Source organism: Trachemys scripta, chromosome 2, assembly GCF_013100865.1.
Source record: "Trachemys scripta elegans isolate TJP31775 chromosome 2, CAS_Tse_1.0, whole genome shotgun sequence".
In the NCBI taxonomy this organism is placed as follows: Eukaryota; Metazoa; Chordata; order Testudines; family Emydidae; genus Trachemys; species Trachemys scripta.
Genome location: NC_048299.1, coordinates 95,723,233 through 95,736,516, shown reverse-complemented (window position 1 = coordinate 95,736,516; position 13,284 = coordinate 95,723,233). Strand labels below are relative to the sequence as shown.

Below are 13,284 nucleotides of genomic sequence, written 5' to 3'. Positions count from 1 at the left end.
CAGAGCCCCAGGGGGATAGGTGAAGAGTCTGCAGAGAATTGAGTACACGAAAAATGTAAAATTTATGTTTAGTTGTGTTTTGGACTTTGGGAGAGTGAGACTGAAGAGGAGCCCAGGTGGAGTAGAAGATCTGTTTGTTATATTTAATTTGTTGGCTATTTGGGACACTGGGTACTCCAGAAGGTTACCAAATCCCCATTCCACACCCCAGGGGATAGATGTTGGCAAGGGCAGAGTCATTGCAACATTGGGTTTCACCATGAGGGAGTCCTTTCACACTCATAATTAGCAAACTTTACTGAAAAAGGTAAAGCTGAATATAATCATACAGACAAATCTGAATATAATCATACAGACAAATTATCTTAATCCTCTAGGTCAATAAAAATAAATCTATCATAAGCAAGAAAGCCTTTGGAGCAAAATCCTGAACTTTCTAGAGTGCATTACTATTCTATATTTTTAAACAAAGATATTTTTATAATTAAAAATGTAATAATTTAAAAGTAGTTTTACTTAAAATGTCCTTATGGCAAATAGAAAACACTGCCTCTAATTATGACTAGGGATAGATTGAAATTCTAGTTCATAAGTTATGTTTAATTAAAAGTAGATGGGGTATCTGAAGGGTTTGTTTTTTCATAATTTGTAACGATGACATTAGCAAGTCATTAAAATTATGAAAACTAATTGAGAATATTAATATCTATTTTATGGGGTTATAGGGTTGCCTAACCATTGTTAATGATTTTCAGATTCACATCCTGCGGCAATAAAACATCAAAGGTAATATATGTGACTATTGTCCAGTCCGTTATTCAGCTTTGTATTTGACTATGACTAAATGACATCTTGAGTTATTCAGAATTTGGATGAATACTACAATTAGACGCTTGCCACACACTGAGTAATTACACTCCCACATTCTGAATTTGTTAAAAAAAAAAAATCACATTCTTCTGACTTTTCTGCCCAGGCTGCTAATATAGTGCATCATTTCCAACACAGTGGAATAATAACTAGAGCAGTAATTTTCATTAGGTGCTGATAAATAACTGGTAGAAAAGTGTTTATTGAAACACAAATATAAAAGATACGAAGAGAATTCCTGTTACATTTAAATCTGTCTGGAATAAGGAAGAAAAAGCTATAGAAAACATGCAAAATATCTGCCAAACCTACCTACCGAGAGAAGACACAAAGGATCTGCATTTAAAGACCAGATGTAGTTGTGGACTGCCTATACCATGGCTGGCTGTTGGCAAACCTGTTTCTTGCAAGTAAAAGTGATCCACTGATTTCTTTACCTCTTAATCACTTTTTAAAATACTTCACAATTCTGTCTATTTATGTTGGTATAAAAAACTTTTCTCTCTCAATCTTGTATTTCCTGAGATTACTGACCAATTCTTTTCAACTTTTTTGGTTACCATGGCTACATTCTGCTATCAGTTACACAAGTATAACTCCACTGATATGAATGGAGTTAATCTGGATGGATACCACCTTCATCAAGAAACAACAAAGGAAATATCTAGTTCTGATCTGGAAATATACACTGGTTTCTGGGGAAATTATATTACTCACTGGTCATTGCCTCATTTAGTATTTCATATATTGACACCTTCTCATAAATTACCTGAGGATGTGCACTGCATATATATACACATTTAGGTAGCAATCAACCATTTGCATGAATCCATGTGATGTAACAGCATCATACCGATGTTTTTTGGCATCGGGATTATCATAAATTGCAACCTGATCCGTTTCTATTTACAGCTAACAGAATAGAGGAATTAGTCATGTGTAGAGTCATTTCTGGTGTAAATCTCCATAATTAATGCTCTCCACATATCATTTTCCATCCAAGACATGCTGACCCCTGGGGCATTGTCTCAATGTCAAACCCACAGAGCAAATTAGAATTTTCCGAAAGAAAGAAAGAAAGAAAGAAAGAAAAGGTCTGCAAATATTGAAAATGTCAGTATGTATGAAAGAACTATCCTAGGTGTCATACAGTAAATATTGTATTTATGAGGTAGAAAAATGTGAATTATTAAGAGGGCAGACTAGTGAAAAAAGGATTATCAAGGGTACTGTTATTGCAAAAACCAATATAATGCAACATTGAGGTTTCACAGATTTTAAGTCAGGAAACACAAAAGTTATGGTTGAATGCACAACTTTAAGTCTACTCCCTCGCAAGTATGCTTTACAATGTAATGTTTAAATAAGTTATCACATACTTTAGGCCAAATCTTGTCTTGTCAGTGCTTTCCTTGGGCATGGGAGGCTCTAAACAAAAAAACCCCAGTTATTTTGGTGTTCAAGAGGAATTGATCATGAATAGGATGTGAAGGAGAGAGCCCTGCAAAACACTGAGCAATTTTCCATGGTTGCTGTCTTCAGATGCCCCTGGAGTGAAAGACAGGAGCTAAGACTGGACAGTGGATCTGAGTCTAAAAACATTATTGGCCAATTTACAACAACTCAGAGACCTTCTAAACTCATCAGATTTATCTCAGAATTTTGTCCATTATTTTTCCTTGTTAACTTATTTCATTTTGAACTGTAAATATTTCCCAGTTTTAATTACACTCACTATATTCTTACATGCCTGTCAAACATAGATTCATTTTTTTTATTTCTCTTAAAAAATTACTGAAAACACATTTTCCTAAGTTCTTACTGATTTGCTTTTACTAACAACAGGAATTGTCAGCTGAGGCGGAATATGTCATGTTGTTTGGGATATGAGGCTGGAGCTAAAAATGAGCCTGTACATAGTCACCATAAGGGGATCAAGGCATCCTCTCTTTGAACTTCCACAATCTTTTGTCAAGCACTTGCCTACATGGTGGTTTCTGAGGGTATAAAAAGGGAAGTGGTTTCAACTACTCTTCTGTTCCCTCTAAGCAAGGAAGGTGCAAGTCTGGATCATGTACAACAACCTCAATGCTTTCCTCATCAGTCTTCCTTTCTATCTGTTGGGGGCAACATTATTATTTAATTAGTTAGATGTCAGTCAACTTTTTTTTAAGAAAGACAAGAAAAAAAAGAAGGGGAAAATACCTATATGGTGTGGGCACTGTCTGGGCCATAAAAGTGGGAAGGCCTCCTCAGACCCCTATGGAGGGAGGAGGCTCTTCAGACCCAGTAGGCAGATGCCTTGTCTATACTTATGCCGGCATGTAGATTACAGGCACTACATGCCACCGTGAAAAGAGGCTGCATCCGCACTTGTCACTACAGTGTGCTGGCTACACACAGCAGTGCAAGGCTCTGCCATGGGGAGGCTGCAGGGAAAGGCTCCAGCAGGGATATCCTTTTACTGCAACAAGAATAGCTCTTGCAAGGAGAGGGCAGTGGGAAAGGATCCAGCAGCAGGGAGGCAGCTAGACACTAGACAGCTAAAAATGGCAGTGTAGACATGGGAGGGACTGCTTGGGTGTGTAGAGAGCCATGTAGGATATACCCTGGTTTCAGGCATGTAATGCTCCTACACTGCTATTTACACTTATGCTAGCTGGCGTCTGTACTCTATGCATCACCATAAGTGCAGATATATCTTAAGTCTGGCACTGTGCAAGTCCGTTGTTGAGTTTGGAGATCGACCCACAGAAGTACAGCTGTTGACGTAGGCGCCTTCCTATAAGAAGGACTATGCAAAATCCACTTGAAGAATTCTACTTTATCTCAATACATTGCCTGGATCCATCAATGGACTACTTGGGATGACAGCACCACTGCCTGAAGACCTTTTCTAACTGATTGTTCTTCAAAGTTAATGAAGACTTTTGTATATGTGTTCCAAGCAACAAAAGAAAATATAGGACCTGATAACAGGAGAAATGTTTTCAGAAGAAAGCAGGCCTTTAAAGCAATTAAAATAATAGTTTTCCTCTTATCACTGCTACTTCACACATAAGAATATGGAAAAAGTTCCTTCTTCAAGCTTAAAAAATGAGCCATGGACACAAATCTATAGCCTTATTGATAGAACTTTTAATGTAATAGCTTGTCATAGATGGCTCTCCACACTAATGGTAATATCAATGCAATTCAATAATGAAAAAAGATTCCACTAGTAGATATTGGGAAAATAAATGAAACTGTATTTTCTTATTGAGGCTGGCACTCTAAATAAGGATTCATCTTATCCAGTGATTTATTTGTAAGAGAAAATGAAGGCAAAGCCAGGAAATCTCCCTCATCAAACTATTTCTTCCTTGTCTCTAAATATTCAATAATGCTCCAGCTAAGAAATTGTTTTTTTCTTTAATTTTTATGGTGTCCACCCCCACCGCCCCCGTGGACTGTATTATCATTTGCTAAATATATTGTCAGGCGATTTACTGTTCTTCTCTCATCAGCTTCTAGACTTTTATATAACTTTCCCCACTCTCTGGGAATTTAAAAGATATAAATCATGGTTTTGGGTCAATTTTTGCCCTCAAATGCATGCACGCAACTCCCACTGAAGTTACTAGCAGAGGCACAGACACATCTGAGGGCAGATTTTAGCCCTTTGCCATTTGTTGAGATTATTTTTAAAGCTCCCGTACTTGTGGGAGGAGCTGTTCCAAGCATACCTTGTTCCCAGTAATAAGTACAGTCTATTCATTCTGTTCACTTTACTGCACAATTTGAACTAATTCATTCTTCTGCTCAACACAGCATGAATTTTATGCCCTTGCTCTCATGCCTTCACAGTTACTTGCCCAAGTGGAATTGTTGGATTGCCTTTCCTGTGTGTCCTTCACGCTAAGGTGAAGGTTGGGGCAATATTCCAAATTCTTCACCAATGCAAGAACCCTTCCTAGAATTGGAAGCATAGGGCCAGATTGCGCAGGTGATACAGAGCTGCACATCACCAGCAGGAATTCCATAAGGCATTGTGCTATCCATCTGTCCATCTATGCAGGTACTTATATAGCCCTCATCACCACAGTAGCTGAGAGCCTTCAGAGAGAAAGGCTACCTGTGCCCTCTTGCACCCATGTGCAACCACATCAGGGCCAGCCACAATCTGGCCCATAACTAACCCCTACTGTCCTGTTACTATGCACACACTTTTGCCCTTTTGCCCCATGCCTTATAAAGGTATGTCTCTCAGAAGGGGAGGGAAGGGATTGGCTTACACCCCTGACCACTATTACTGCCAGAACAACTTTAAAGCTAGGTTTTCAGAGGACTGGGTTGAGTTTTGGATTTCACTTAAAGCAAAACTCATGTGGAACAAACCCACATATACTAAAACAAACACATTTCACTCTGTACCCTCGTGAGTGGAAATTCTGTGGTTCATAAGACTAATAAACACAAGGCCCACTCAAAGCAACCCTGTTAAAATAATTCTGATAAAGAGAATCTAATAAGCACTTCTATCTGCCAACATGCAATAACATTTATGTAAACACATATTTTGGGGAGGATTAAACTTTTTGAAAGTACATGAACATGTTATACCTCTAAAGAACCTCTGTTAAAAGAAAGAGTAATAAAATAAATGGTCTCGTATTTTTGAAAATCCCCCTACAATCTTTAGATTAGAAGACATACCAAGATGCAGGAGGGGGAGGGGGAACAAAGAAAAAACAACAACATCCACAATATTTTATGGGAGTAATATTATCAGTAGCAAGTAGCAAGAACATGTGTAATGAGACAACGGACAAAAGATGTCTCTTCAATCTCAGAACACATTAAGTGTATCACATTAGAACATAATACTTATTAATTCACAGATCACTTAGAGTCAATTAAGAGGATATATAGACCAACATATTTGCTTTAATTGATAATTTCATTTATAAATATGTTAGATGGTATAACAATATTATAACAGTATAAAAAACAGACTACAGCAAATTAGTAAAGGGCCAGGTCACCCTGTAGAGGGGGTGGAAAACTTAAGAGATTGTCCTGAATTCTTTACTGAGGACTCCGAGATGTCATGCGCTGTTTCCCCAAGCCCTGTAGATCTTGAGGGATCTGCCTGTGGAATGGGGCCACACACATGGAGGTCTGTGCCTTCCTGTACCTTCTGCAATCCCTTGTAGTATGAATCACGATACATTTTGTCACAATATTTTTATTTATTTATTTATTTTGCAAAATGAAAGTAATGGGGTATGTATTTGCATACAACAGCTATTAAACGTCATATGACATATGTACCTGAAGCCAGAATATGGCCCTCTCTTGTTATCACCAGGCGCCACTGCAAATCAGTCCCATGTCCTGAAAAGTCATGGTCATTTAGTTGTCCTAGCTAATTAGTGTTGTACAATTATGGTAAGGACTCGTAAAACTGGTGAGGGATTTTGTTTGTGTGTGAACAACACTTATCAGGTTTCTTTGGAGTCCCCTTTTGCCCTTCTAAGCAGTTTAGCCCAGAGAGACTATAACTCATCTGTCTCTTGTTTTTCACTAAGTAGTTCTACCTTAATTCCTGTCATCTGGATTGTGCCCTCAGGCACAGCACTGAGGCTCCACCATTGGAGGTACTGTGCCTCAGACCTACCCCTGTGAGGTATAATGCTTCCCATACTCCTCTATTGTGCTGTGGGCTGGAGGCAGTAATTTACTATATCCCTTTGCAAGGAGTAGCACATTCACTGCATACCCAGGGATGGTTCCACCTATTTCCCCACCTACCTATTCCCCTCTCCCCACTGCCTCTCCAGCCACAATGTAAAGTCATCTTCTGCACCCATGTAGGGGAACTTTACTCTCCCCTACTTCCCAGAATGACCCCAAAAGATGAAAACAAAGTCTAGTGCCATGCGTCTGTAACTTACAAAAATTCTCTACTTCAATACAAAAGAAGCCATTTTATTTTACAAACCAAAACGTATCTTAGAAGGATGGAGATTTGGGAGGGGGTGAAAAGAACAAAGCCTTATGAGGCTGGAAAATGACAACTTGAAGATGTCATTATCTTTGCCAAGAAAGTAAAGGCATTATGAATAATAATAACAAAAAAGCACTGTACTTCAGTGAAATGTCATTGACAATCAGCCTGATTACAATAGCCAGCAGCCCAAGCTTGCTGTGCCCTCAGCAAGTCCCAGGTTACCACCCCCTGCGCTGCACTATTAGGAAATCTAAGAAATCTCAGCTCAGCTCCTTCAGCAGAACAGAACAGTTATTTTTAGGGTGTTTTTTTCTGATTATTCTCATTTTCTCTATTCAAGATTCAGAAAGCAAGAATACTTTGTTATTTCTTAGCCGTGAGAAAGAGTGTGGGTAAAATCCTGCCATTCTTACTCAGTCACAACTCCCATTAACGGAATAAGGATAAGAAGCTTGGGTGCACGAAAGAAAGAAAAAAGAAAGAGTAGACTGGACTGACAAATTATTTTTAAAGCATGATTGGCAGTGAATTGTTGATGAAAAATCATTTAGCAGGATGATTACTGAATATGAGAGTGACATAAGAACGTTATTATTTTTCTTTGCTGGGGTATAAACTGCTCCTTTCAGCAAAGACTAAAACTGACAGCACTATTATTAAAATCTCAGTACAAACTATAAAATACAAAGCTGAGTTGTTGCTAGTACGTCATGGAATTCAGGTCTAGAACCTTGTAACACAGGATTTCCAGTCAACTAGCAGTGAGTGGGAGATGGTTTCTGGTTTGGCGTGTACCTTTGACTTCTCACTGCAATAATGACAATGCTCCTGGCTATTTTATAATTATAGTAATTAATATTAATGACCAAAACTTTCAACCCTGATGCCTGAGTTTTAAATACATATGTAATCTCCTAAGCATCTGTATTACCCATTGACTTCAGCACCACTGAAAATCAGGCCATACTATTTAAGTGCCTAAATATGGATTTAGGGGCCTAACAAAGCAGGCAGGTTTAATACTTTCAACCGATGTTTCCTTATTGTTATTAACTTATTTGAAAAAAGTCAACTTTTTGCAGTATTTTCCCAGATCTATCAAACATGCTATATATGCCAAGTGGTCCAGAGTAATGGGAAGCTCAATTTGCTCTTTTTGTTCCATGTGACAAAAAGATCCCAGATGATTTCAAATAACACAAGACATTGAGTGTGGGTTGCTAGCTGCCCATGTGCAACTGTTATCTATTGTTCTTTTGAATGAATTCAGTTAATCCATCTCATTAATAAAATTAAGTGTATGTTATGCTGGAAGGAGGTCTTGGGGATAAAGAACATAGTTGATAAAACCAGGACTAGGGTTACCATATTTGAACATTGAAAAAAGAGGACACTCCACGGGGCCCCGGCCCCGCCCCAACTCCGCCCCACCCCCACCCCGCCCCTTCCCTGCCCCCATTCCAATCCCTTCCCCAAAGTCCCTGCCCCAACTCCGCCCCCTCCCCTGAGCGCCCCACATTCCCCCTCCTCCCTCCCAGCCACGCGAAACAGCTGCACCAATTCTAGAGTCAGGCACTCCACTAGTGTAGACTCCCATGACTTTAATGAAGCTGCTCAGTTTACACCAGTGGAGGATCTGCCCCGGCGCTCAGTTTTCGGGAGCGGTCAGGACACGCAGCTCACACTGTTCTGTTTCCCAGCTCCCCAGATGCCTGAGAGCACCCAGTTCTCCTCCCCGCCCGGTAAAATCCCGGACATTTTGAGCTATTTAAAAATTCCTCCCGGACATAATGCTTTATATGTAGTGAGTCCTTTCCTTTCACCAGTTCTTCAGTTTTCTTTCTCCTCATGTGCCCACGCATACTTCTCTGCAGATCGCATTTTTCTCAGCAGTGGTTGATTGCTCTTTAAGAAGGCATGAAAGTCTTTACAAGAAGTTTGTCTGAAGTTGTACTGTACAAGTAGAATTCCTTTCAACGACTCAACATTCAAGTTGGTCCTTTCCTTTGTCCACTGGCTTTGCATCAGTGAAAAAATTCACTCTACATTTGCATTGTGAGAAGGAATAGCAAAGAAGAACTGAGCAATCTTTAACAGTTCTGAATGACACTCAATGTTTTTGGATTTCTCAAAATATTTGGTCCACTTCTGGTGTGCTAGCAAATTACTGAACTCTTCATCACTGTTGCAACTTTCTGTAAACTTCTTCAGGTTGCTGAACTGATTAAAACACTTCACGTCATCAATTTGCATCCCCTTATCGGTCAGGTACTTGATACAAAGTTCCACATCACTCCAATTCGGTGTCTCACTCAGGGTAATCCACCTGAAACAAGAGAAGTCTTCCAGGGGTCTAAGCCACATCTCCAAATATTCTAAGCATCTGCTGTACATATTATTTACTTCAGCACAGAATTTGTCACACTCTTCATCAATTCCTCCCATGCGCTTTTGTGCCAGTAGTCCCTTAACTTTCAGGGACATAAAGTTGTGAGTCTTGCGTTCAAGAAGGATAGTCTGAACCGAGTTCAAACTGTTCAGCACTTCCACAACAGAATTGCTTTCCCTTTCGATTTCTTGGATGTAAGTTTGGAATACACTCATGAGTGAATGCATGTGCCAGAGATAAATCTCACTTAATTCATACTCAAAAAATGTCTCAAGCACTATGGGTGGTTTGTCCTGTGACAGAAAGAATGACTTCAAGGCCGGAAACATCTGTATCAGCGTTGTAATGCCTGGAAATAATGACAGCCATCGTGTCTTGCTATGAGAAAGCAGCTTTCTGTATTCAACATCAACAATACTCCTTCAGCTGCTCAGTTCGGACAGTGTAGATATGAAAGTACTGGTAAATTTTAAAAATAATGTTCTCAATGTCAATGTTCATTCTTTCTGCTGCATGGTGAACACAGTTGTTCAAAATGTGTGCTGGGCAACCCACACCAATTAATGTTCTCTTCTGCAGCAACTTCTTTAAGTTTGCAAACACGTTCTTTCCATCTTCATCATGCCGGAGTCCTCCAAACATTGCAGTTGTCACCTGTAAATGCAATGCACTTCTCAAACAAGCGTTTCTTTTACGTAATGAGCAATTGTGTCGGCAGTCTCATTAGGTGTGTTCTGGACCTCAATCAATTTTGACTGCAAACCGCCATTCTTCCAGTTGAAATACTGAATAATTATTGGAAATATTTTCATTGAACCGTGATTGCTTCCATCTGTAGCAACTTCACAGTAAGCTATGTCATTTTCTCCAAACGTTTTCAGAACAACATCAACAGAATGCGGTGCAAGCACAGAGATAACAATTGCTTCTGTCTTGGTTCTAGCACTTGAAAATTTCCTGACACTTCAAAATAAGGGAATGTCTTCTTCTACAAAACAGATGTGCAATCCATTGACTTAAAGCTATTATGATGCTTAACAGTGTGAAATGCAAACACACCCTCTGCTGCAGTAACAGCATCCTCTGATTCGCTGTCTGGTTTTACAAAATAATCTGTTAATTTTGTTGATGAGCTCTCTCCTTGAACTGCTTTTTTGTGCTTGTCTGAGTCCACATGAGTTTGTAAATCATTAGCACCTTTATTTTTCACAGGGATGTAAGAACCAGGTCTACATACCATGCACTCAGCTTCCCATTCGTCTCTACCACTTCGAAAACACGGGAACTTTGTCTTTGGTTCTGCAGTGAATTTACACTTTCGTTTTGGCATTGTGTTTGCTCCTAGGATCAGGGGCAGCCAGGGTCTCCACATGCTGGGCCCACCACAAGCCAAGCTCAGTGGCTCCCATTGGCTGGGAAAAGCTCCAATGGGAGCTGTCAGAGCCAGCACCTGCAAGCCCTGCCCCCACAGCTCTGACTGGGCAGGTATTTCGCAGTGATCCACCACACTGCTGTGTCTCATCACAAATGGGGAGCTAAGCACCAGCCCCAGGAGCTCCGATCCACTTGCAGGCAAGGCAGCCCAATGCNCTGATCCACTTGCAGGCAAGGCAGCCCGATGCCCATCGCAGCCAGAGCTCTGATCCCTCTGCACACTCCTGCCTTTTTCACACTGCCCTCCCCTCCTCCCCCACCACAGTCAGTGCTTTTTGGCGACTCCCCGGAGCAGCTCCCCCAGCACTGCCCCCCACCTGTGCAATCAGCGGCGCATGGTACTCCCAGCTTTGCCAGCATCTCTGGCTTACCTTAGAGCGGGCTCCAGCGACTGCTGCTGCTCCCTGACTCTTCGGCTCTGTTTAAGAGCCGAGCTGCCCGAGCGCTACCGGCTTCGGTCAGCCCCCATGCCTCCGGACCCTGCGCCCCCGGAGCCCGGGAGGGGAAGTGCCCGGCGGTGGCTCAGGGTCCGGAGGCAAGGGGGCTGCCGGAAGCCGGTAGCGCTCGGCCAGCTCGGCTTTAAACAGAGCAGAAGAGTCAGGGTAGGGAGCACAGCAGCTGCCGCCGCCGGAGCCCGGGAGGGGAAGTGCCCGGCCGGCGGTATTTTTCCCAGACATTTTCGGCTTTTTGGCAATTCCCCTGGACGGGGGTTTGATTACCAAAAAGCCGGACATGTCCGGGAAAAACCGGATGTATGGTAACCCTAACCAGGACCCATTTCTGCCTCCTGCATTGACTTTCTTTTGTAAATCTGAACAAGTTATTTAATTTCTTTGTGCTTTAGTTTCTCCATTTATAAAGACTTGTCTACATCGCACGTCATCCTGTCATGCTTGAACATGATTCTGAACAATAAATAATATGATACTGACCCCAATGAAGGGTCAGCACAGACCAGAAAAAAACTGTCTCAACACTGTCTGCTAAATGGGATATATCCCTGCTGGGAACAGGATTTAATCACAGCTAGGTGGCACAATGCTGAACACAATTAGAGCTGATCTGAACTGACTGCTACGTTGTGATCAGCAATTGTCTCAACTGTTCAAAACTATATTCAAAAACTATAACAGATGTAGGCAAGCCCTTATAGTGAAATAATCATTTATCCCCCCCCCACTTCACAGTGATGTTGTAAGGACTAACCCATTAATTTAAATAAAACATTTTGAGAAATTTGGCTGAGAGTTGCTATAGAGATGCAAAGTATTATTATAGATTTATTATCATTTTCTGTGGTTAAACTCTTTTTGTTGGCTGCCATTTCAGATTTTTTCCCAACAGTTATTCATTTAATATCTTTTCCCGACAGTGCAATCACTATGCATGATGCTTTTCAGACATGTATGAAAATAGGGTCTGTGCCATAAAGGTCTACACTGCAATCAGGAGGTGTGATGACAGCATGTGCACTGCTAGTTCAAGTAACAATAGCAGGGAAATCATGGCAGCATGGGCAGCTTCACAGGCTAGCCTCACCTGACCAGGACCCTGGGTACCTAAAACTAGGTACAGTGTCAAGCGTCTGCCACTTCCACTTCCACAACTGCTATTACACAAGCTAGCTTTTATCTAGAAAAGAGATAGGTTGAGTGTGTCTGCATCTCCTGATGGGCGTGTAGACACACCCTAAGGATCAAAGGAGTCGATTCTGAACTATGACACCAGTGTCATTCAGGAGTAACTCCACTGTAGTCATTGTTATTCTGGTTTTACATTAGCATATATGAGATCAGATCTGATCCTAAATGACAGCAATACAGTAACACAACAAAAATGATAGTCTCTGAGAAAAGAGTGAGAGAGAAGAAGACAGAGCAAACAGAGAGGGGATACTGCTTTTTGGATGGCCTCGTTTTTGCAGAAAGCAGAAGTATCACCTCCTAAGATGTGATAATGATGGAGAGACAACTTTTCCTTTAACAAAATAATGTGTTCCAACATGCAAACATTTCCACACACACTTACGAGACTTGATATAACAGACAGTAATGGCTTCTTTGGACTCAATGCAGTCTATCATGAAAGCCAGTATATTTGTAAATAATACAACTTAAAAATAGCCTAAGACAGTGCCTTAGAATTTCAGGCTATTAGGGCCTATCATGTAAAGTGTAAATACATGTTGCACATTTACAGCAAAAAAACCAACATGGATTTGTCAAGAATAAATCATGCCAAACAGACCTAATTTCCTTCTCTGACAGAGTTACTGGCCCAGTGAAGAAGGGGGAAGCTCTAGATGTAACATATCTTGATTTTAGTAAGGCTTTTGATACAGCCCCACATGAGCAAATTAGCAAAATGTGATTTAGATTAAATTACTATAATGCCGGTGCATATCTAGTTGAAACACTGAACTCAAAGAGTAGTTATCAATCATTTTGCTGTGAAGCTAGTAGGATGTTTCTAGTGGGATCCCATAGAGGTTAGCCCTATGTCTGGTACTATTCAATATTTTCATTAATGACTTGGGCAATGGAGTGGAAAGTATGCTTATAAAAATTGCAAATGACACCAGGCCAGGAGGGATTGCAAG

The 13,284-nt window shown here is 40.8% G+C and overlaps 1 protein-coding gene across 1 annotated transcript in view; it reads right to left on the bottom strand.

The window, feature by feature from the left end:
* The window catches only part of CNTNAP2 (contactin associated protein 2), a 1,628,923-nt gene that overhangs the window by 408,429 nt on the left and 1,207,210 nt on the right, over positions 1-13,284 (bottom strand). The gene's annotated exons all lie outside the window — the stretch shown is intronic.